Source organism: Papilio machaon, chromosome 11 (genome assembly GCF_912999745.1).
Source record: "Papilio machaon chromosome 11, ilPapMach1.1, whole genome shotgun sequence".
Lineage (NCBI taxonomy): Eukaryota > Metazoa > Arthropoda > Insecta > Lepidoptera > Papilionidae > Papilio > Papilio machaon.
The window spans coordinates 4,350,017-4,359,406 of record NC_059996.1 but is presented as its reverse complement, the minus strand read 5'-3'; positions in this window follow the sequence as shown (position 1 = coordinate 4,359,406).

Sequence of the window (9,390 nt, the reverse complement as noted above, 5' to 3'; positions counted from 1 at the left end):
CGCACGAAATTATTGGTAAATATGTTTGAGGGAAATATCATAATATTGAATATTGACCAGTATATACTTGCCATGAATTTGCAAGCGAAATTCACTATTTTGCAATTATTATTGGTACATTTGGGTATGAAAGTGAAATTTGCGCCCATTTTACGCTTTGCTCAGTTTGAGCTCGGCCATCAGCGATTCGTGATTTTTGTATTTGTTAAGTAGTAGTTAAATGTACGCTGCGAGTTGGGTCCAATTATGATTAGCTACTGCGCTTAGTAAAATTTCATATATACACGCATATGTCAACTTGACAAATTAGTGCTAGTTATGAGCTACTAAACATATACAAAAATCACGAATCGCTAAAGACATGGACTTAAACCAAAGTGTGAATGGGCATTCTGCTCCAGTGTGAACTTTCTACTTGAAGAACGAACTTAGAACGAATAAAACGTTCATTGGGGTCAGACTACAGTTCTGTTCGTTCGTATCTTTAATTTATAACCTTCAGAAGAAAGATAAACCGTGGCGAGTATTATACTCAAATATTTTACTTTCATAACATTATTTCATAAAGTATTCACATATATTGTAATTTGCTGGGAGTTTTTTAAAAATGACCTGGCAACTATTGCTCAAATTTGATAAGACGTTAGATTTTTTTCTAATAAATTTTGTTTATATTATTTAGAATTATTTATTATGTAGGTTTTTTTAGTTAAGTTTGACTACATATTCACTAGGTAACTCTCGACAATAACTACCTATCTTTTATGTACATAATTTGATTTATTATATATTCTTATTTATATGTGAAGATAACAGGGTGCCGTGTTTTTTAATGCGAACTATTAGAACGCACAATAATATTAGATATATGTTCTTTATTTTTTATTTTGACTAAGTAGTGAAACTTGAATTGAAAATAAGTTCTTATACTCATTTTTATAGTCTCACAAAGGAGATCGTTTTCTTTTATACGTGATTTGGGTCCACTGGTGAACAGTGAAGAAAAATAAATCGATGCGTACCTTATAATCTCTAAATTATATGGATAATATAATTTAATTATTTCTAAGTAAACAACACTGATAATTTAATTAAAAATGATTATAAATTTTGATATAACCATTTGAATATATTGAACTGTAATGTAAATAAAACAATCGGCTCTTATTTAAAACTTCATCATCGCAATTGGACTTTACAAAAAGAAAATGACTACAATATTATTAAATTTTTATATTTTTTCAGTGTCAAATGTAATTAATTCATTATTAGTCACCATACTCGCTGGGCCCAAAAAAAACTAAATATAAAATTTTACGTATAGCCTTAGACTTAGAGGTTGCTGCACTTGCCATAGATGATATTTAAGTATTAAAAAAAAAAACAAGAAAATTCAGAGTTTAATATAAGATCAGGTTTCACTATTTAGGTACAATGTTTTTTTAGTTTAAAGAGTTGTTAAAACGTTTATAATTTTTGTGTTGATATAAACCCTGTTAGTCATATTAGTTAGCTATGTTTATTATTTCTGTTACATATTAGGTTACCGTGTAAATAAATTATCTAACTAAGGATATCGTTTGTATACAATACAACGTGTATATAATAATACAAGTTCCGTCTTTTTGTTATAATATTAATAATTTAAATCCGATTAAAACCGAGTGAATATGTTTTAAAAATATATTTTTGTACTAAACTCTGTAAACCTATCATTTTTATTACTTTTAGAATTTTTGTAAACATGAAATTTAAAAATGTCTATTTTATAGAATGTACTAAAACAGTGTGCTTGTTGTAGTGCAAGATATATCTGGATAGTTATAGCTGACTGCTTGCATGAACATTCTGATGATTGTAGTCGTTGTTGATTGAAGTGTGTATTAGGCAAAGAAATGAACAAATCAGAAATACAGTTCAAATTAATGATTCTTTAATTGAGTATGCGTAAAGTACTTGTAGATGTGTTGTTGCATTCATGGGCTTATCCATATAGTTGTCAGTGATTGGTATAAAAAAGACAATTGCACGCTTCGTATGTTAACAAACTTAAAGTAATTTATGTACAGTTTATATCTAGTGCGACGAATACTTAGGGGTTACACATTTGACTTGTAATCTGCAAGCCCTGAGTTCGAATCCCCGTCATGTACCAATGTATTTTTCGACGTTTGTTTTATATATGTACATTCAACTGATGTTCGTACAATAGAGTAAAATATCTGCACATATGTGCGATGAATATCAAAGATATGTCAGAGGTCAGTCAATCCGCACTGGGCTAGCGTGGTTGACTATGACTTAGTCAATCCTTACTAGGGTAGGCTCTGAGATTAGAAATTTCTATACGTAATTTACGTCTATTCTTGAGCAAGGCTATTGCTATAACAAGAATGAAACCAAGTTATATATCTCAGACATTGTTGGTGTCGTCTTAGGTGGGTTTTACTTCGAGTTATAACCTATAGTTACACATCTTGTTATTTGTAGTGGTAGCTGTAATAGTTGTTAACTGTTACATTGTTGTGTAGATATAATGTTGTGTAGATGCGCCATAGGAAAAATAGTGTTAAAAACATTAATCCTTTTTTTGTTCTTCTTTATAATTTTTGTTAACATGTAAATATATTCCAAATACATTTTCTTACCGTAGATCAAGTAGTTTATTTGTTAAGATACAATTTTTGTACATATACAATTGATGAAAATGAGCACGAACCATTTAAAAGGGTACAGTACAAATAGTAATTGAAATTTAGCTGAATTAAAAAAAAATGAAATAAATACAATCAACTCTTAGTAATATTTCAGACAGTTCTCTTAGGAAAAATGTCCAAAACATATTCAGAAGTACATTTAAAATTTACATTTTTTACGTATTTTTTTATTTTACACTGAAGAAAAATATGTAAGTACAATTATTTTGTTACATTTATTTTTAAAAGTAGAATAATAAGAAAACATAGTCTTAGGATAGGATATTGCTTAAATAAATGTCGTGATATCGAAGTCAAATTTCCTCTTTGTTAGAAACAATTAAAGGTTAATGAACCTTTTTCGCTGAAGAATATATCTCTATAAAGGATTTAATTTATAAGGATTCAATGAATATATTGTGATTTTCTACTAACTTGTATTAAATCATATTTACATCCCACTCATTGTCTTCGAAAAGACAGGGATAACAATAACGTCTAGTGTCGGCGTTAGGGTAGGGCGCGGTTTGGCGACCGCCCATGACACTGGACAGAAAGGGTGACCCCCAAAGACGTGGTAAAAAAAATAGGACGCCGCAGAAATCTTGGCCAGGGCGTTAGTAGAGCAAGAACCGTTACTGAATGTGTTAAAATAATTCTTACTGCACGACTATGAAATTTCACACTAACAAATAACAAAGCTGTGACAGCGCGAACGCATGTTCAGTTTGTGAAATATTTATTAGACATTCTTGATGTTTTTGATGTTAGTAGGAAACTTATATCAATGTTACTGTAGCGTTAGAAAAATCTTGGTATTAGGTAACTTAATGTTTTCTCTAAATGTGTATATACATATTTCTTAGATTAAAGTCAATTCCAGATTAACCCTTCGCTGTTTAACTCCGAACGTGATTTCAAAGCCCCGGAGAGCCAAGGATGGTTAATGGGTCCAGTAGTTTTGAAATTAGTATAAAAATTCACAAATGTGAATGCGATTTACATTTGCCTTTTATGTATTTTGATCTTACCTTAACCCGCGAATTTTTTTTGTTGCATTTCAATGATTTCGAATTATTTTTTAGCAGAAGACAATCAGTATAGTGAAAACCACATGTTCCTTTTTAGTTCTCTCTTACCTTGTCACACTTATTTATGAAAAGCCTTATTAATATAATCAACGTTTTAAACACTTAATCTTTGTTAAACTTTTCGACTTTAAGTCAACTTATAAAGTTAAATTCAATAGGATATATTATTTTTATACGAAAGTACGTTGTAACTAAAAGATAATCTTGTTTTTTTGTAAGCTGCAATTTCCTTTCTGCTTGTTCCGTCCGACAATGCATAGCATTGACACAACGCCACCGTCAGTAAACTTATCTTGTATTTTACACTTTTTCTTTAGTATTGACATTGGTATTTATCACATTTAAGCCTAATTTAAAATAGTACTAAAATTTGCCCCCGTTTTCCATTTTGAGAGGCGGTAGAAAACCGCAGAAGACTGAAAAAGGCTTTTACTGTGTTTGGAAATTGTCAAATTGGGACAGTTCGAAATTAATCTTTCGTCATCCTCTTAGGTAAGGACCTCTTTTTTTGATAATTGCTGAAAAGCCCGCCTCTGTAAATAATTACGACTAATATGTAACAATCCACTAAATAAAGTTCTTTGAACATTGTTATACATTAAGTATATTTGAGAATGTAATAATATTTTTGAAAATTTTAATTAATATTTTCGGAAGATGCTCATTAATTACATAAACTTTAATTTTATGTTAAAATAATGTCCGCCTAAAACTATCTTTTGCTCCTGTTACTATTGTATAAAAATTTGGAACAATTTTTAAATTGACATGAATCTTTCATAAGATTTGGGAGCTTTAAACACAAGGTAAAATTGAAATAGTTATGAATAAAATAAAAATGCCGTCGTATTTTTTTATGATTACTTGGAATAAAACGGATTTTTTAAAATTATATTGGAATTTGGAACGATTTTAGTAGATCTCTTTTAAACTTATTCAAATTAGTACTTAGTTATAAAATGATCAATTATGTTTCTACCTCCTAACTACATGATCCTAAATCTATGTAATAAGTCAATTAAATAATTCCATATTTTTAATAAAAAAAAGATAGCTTCAGATTATTTACATATTTTTACATCGCTGAACAACTTTAAACTGTTTATAATTGGTTGGAACTCTTATTAAAAATATTAAAGTTTCTTTTTTATTAAAAAAATGGTATAGATATTTTTTTCATTCCCTAGTAAAATGTGGCAAATCTGAAGTTCTTAGATGATAAATACGCTTTGATTGTGTAGCACAAGTTAAATAAATCTGCTTCTACCACATAAAACAAAAATATAAACTTTGGTAGAATAGCCCTTTCAATTAAAGCCGTATTACGTAGAGTGGCATCCTGTCATTCCGCCGCCTTTATGGCCTTTTCTTTTCAGAAATGTTGGTTTATTTGTATCAACATATAACTTCATAGATGTTCTTGCACTGTTAGTTCGTAAGGTTCGATGTGATGAATGGCTTAAGTAGTTAGTGCTTTCTGTGTAAACGCTTCAATAATAATTATAGATTAACTTAACAAGAATACGTAATTTAGTAGCCATGTTAAATCTTAAACTACTTATTAGATAATATTACTAGATAATATTATGTTTTATTATTAAAATTTTGTTGTACACCTTGTACGGTTTCGTTCTGGTAAACTAAATATGTCGTTATTCTAAGAAATTAATCATTTAAGTTGTATAGAAAGGATTTTAATGCTCATTTAATTAGGATCTATTTGTTATAAGTGATATTTCCTTTATTAAATTGTCTACAGATGTATTGCTTAACAGATTATATTTGCAATCACTTAGTTGGCAGGCATAAAATAAAAAGAGGTTTGTTGTTTAACCTCAGTATTATTTTGATACGGGTATTATGTAACTACATTTTCTATGACTTTTATTCCATACAGTTTATGTTTACCGTACACAGGGTCTTTGTTTGAATCCTATAAATCTTTACGTATACAATTTTCTAATAAATATTGATGTTTAGAGTTAACAGTAGGGTCAATTTAAAGACAAATAAAATATCGCTGTGATATGTATATTTTTCTCCAACAATCCCCACCTCTCCGATATAGTGACAGCGACGATAAAGTGGACCGTAAGTATATTTTTCTGTTCATTATTTTTTGTACCGTTATTTTAAATTAAGTTTTTAAATTTTTAAATTATCTGACTGAAATAAAAAAAAACTTATGTCAAAAAATTATAACTTAAATTTGACTCATATAGTAAAGAAAACCTTGTTATTTTGATCAGCTGTCTTGAATCTAATTGGCGATATTTTTTATTAAATGCTCATCAAATGACAGAAGAAAGAAGCGTTACAAAAGTTGTGCGAAACATTGATTCTAGTAATGGATAACCTCTTAACACACTTACTGCGACGCCTAGTTTTACTTATTAGCAAAATTTTGTTCAGTAATTATTGCATTTCGACATTCAAAAAGCTAAAGGAAAAATACTACTGCTGCTGGTAATGAAAGGTTTTTAAATGATCGTGCTAGCCAACTACAATTTAGATCTAGTGCTTTTTAAAATTCAGTATAGAATAGTGTTACTTACTACCTAACTAATAATTAGCTTAGCGTCACGAACTACCAATATTCTCACTAGATATTTAATACTAGCTGACGCCCGCGAATATAATAAAAAAACTTAGTTAGTAGCCTATGTGTTCTTCCAGTACATTTTCTACACCTGGGCCAAATTTCTCAAGATTCGTTGTGCCATTCCGAAGATACCTTCTAACAAATATCCATCCGTCCATCTAAACTTTCGCAATTCATTATTATATCGGACCTCTCAATTTCTTTCCTAACTCAAAGTGGGTATGGAAGAAAGGGGGGTTGCAAAATAATCCTCTATGAAAATTAGTATCAATGGATTTGCAGGTTGTTGACATAATTGCCGATCAATTGATATCTAAATCACTATGAATTTACAGAATTGTCTACTTCGAAATTTGAGCAATCCGTTTTTAATCTACCGATATTATATAACACAATACTTGAGTAACTATACAGTATGCAATTGCAATATAATAATGCAATAGTACGAGCTTTCTTGTCAAAGGCTTTGTATTATTTTTATTAAATTACGAGAATATTTCAGCTTGCCGCAGCCACAGAGCATAAGAAAAACCTGATGCTTGCTTTGAATTACGAATTTATGGGCTTCGCTAAGATTACTTTTGAGGAGGTGAATCTACATCACTACCCGTAATTATAGCATTCATCAGAGCATGTGACAAAAAAGAAAACTTATTAATTTTCTTCCCTGATAAATGAAATTGCACTTTCTTGCAAATCTGTCGCTGTCGACTCTCAGTGATTGAAACCTAATTACAGTAAAAGTTCCACCTAAAATATATTACTTACAGTATCAACTTACATCATAATTCTCGGTTACTTTGTAAAGGAAAGTTGTTGGCTGAAGGTAAGTGAGTACTTAGTACTTTTATTTGTAATTTAAAGCTAAGATTGTTTTTGTTTCAGATTATTCGACAGCTGTTATTTAAGACTGACCGGTTCCTGTATCTTTGAAATATTATCCACGTTTATTACAAACGGGCTCCGTATTATAATTAAAGATGTTATGATTGAATTTGCATATCATATTCTTAATTCCTGTAGTTAAAATAAACTGTTAATAAAAAGAAAAATTAATTGAAAATCTATTACGCATAGAAATTAGTTTTTTAGAAGTATTCGACTGATAATGGGTTAATATAGATATAAATAAATATCATATATTTTATTGACATAAATATAACATTATCAAATGAGATGGATTTGTTTTAGACCCTATTGTAAAAAAGATTTAATTATTTTCCTTGTGACCGGGTGACCTTTGTGACCTTTATGGAGAAATAAGATATGGCTTGAGAATTTACCCTGCTACTTCTTACGCATTAATACACGCAACGAAGATATGTTAATTATATTTCTACTCATGAAATTATAATATTATAACTACCGCCCGCGACACTCCGCGCGGAATAAAGAAAAACCTAAATTAGTAGCCTATGTGTTCTCCCAGGCCATGTTATACATCTACGTGATATCCTTTAAGCCGGTTTTGAGACACCTTTAGACACCTTTTAACATTCATCCATACATACTTCATACGTCTAATATCTATCAGAAAATTGCAATTGCTTATTAAATGGTATGACTTTAGTTAAATTGGACTAAAGATCACAATAAAATTCATAACGTATTATACAATTGGGTTTTGTATTAGAAAAAATATAATTCGAACCCAAAAAACGAGTTTGCATTTAACGTTCAAAAACGCCAAACCAGTTATTAAATTCATTACTTGTTATAATTTGTGCTTACACGACTAAACGTTTTACTATGTTTTTTATATTTGTTAATCATAATTTTATATACATTTCTGGTAAAACTTATGTTGCATGGATCTCTCTGAAATTTGGCAGACATATTGAAAGGCTACTAATTATTTTTTTTATTCAGCGCGGAAGGCGTCGCGGGCGACAGCTAGTTTTGTAATAAACTTACATCATTCGGCTAATGTAATTTCGTATGCATATCCTTTCATTTATCCACTAGATAATTTAATAGTTCGTTAGTTCATCTTGTTGAAAACCTTCCCTCAATTGTATGCGTCCAGTACGGCTTGGAAACTAGCAACATAGAAACTGCTGCTGGCTAAATTAAGGTTACTGCTGGCCAATTTTATGACAATGACTTTATGACAATAACTTTATCACAACTCAATTGATTTTTCCCACATTTGTCTCATCGAAGGCCTCGAAGTATGGCAGGGATCGAACCTGGACGGGTAGATTTCTGTTAGTGCAGGTCAAGCGCTACTGCACTCCTGACGCTTCGTATCCAATAAAAAATCTACGAGAATCTTTTGTGTAAGCAGAAAATATTCCTGTTCCTTCATATTTGCTTTCGTAAAACATAATTGTAACTTTATTTCGAAGATATTCTTGATTACTTATACGACCTTTTTTAAAATTACTAGAAGTAGATTTTTAAGTATTTCAATAAAAGTATTCTGACCTGGAATTTAGTTTTGAAATTTAACCGCCACGCTCTACAGCACATCATGTATTTTAAAACAGTTCAAATTATTTTTCTAACACAAAATAGACTAATTAACTGTCTAGTTATTAATAAGTGAGTTGTTGAATTATATTTATATGTATTACTTTTTTAATTTTCATGGCCAACCCAATAATCGATATCTAATATTATTTACTCATCTAAAATGTCTTATCCATTAGCTTTAAATTTAACTCATCTAAGGTTCGTAATAATAATCGTATAGATTGCTTAAAGAGCGATCGATCGATTGGTCCCTGACAAACGTATTTTAGGAAATTGTCCAAGGCGCAAATATCCTGTTGATGTCTCTAAGATTTGTCCATAAAGAAGGGGTATTGAATCCACATTTAAGAAATATAAAGGCCACCGTACATTACGGTTATTTTTGTGATTGCAGGTTGGATTTCATTGCCATAAAGTAGGTGTAACTATAGGACATAAAAAGTAGTTCACGTGTATTGTATTCTGTGCATTTCTTTTTTTTTGTAGTCTTTGTTGTTCATATTTGAACATATGATGAACTTGACAT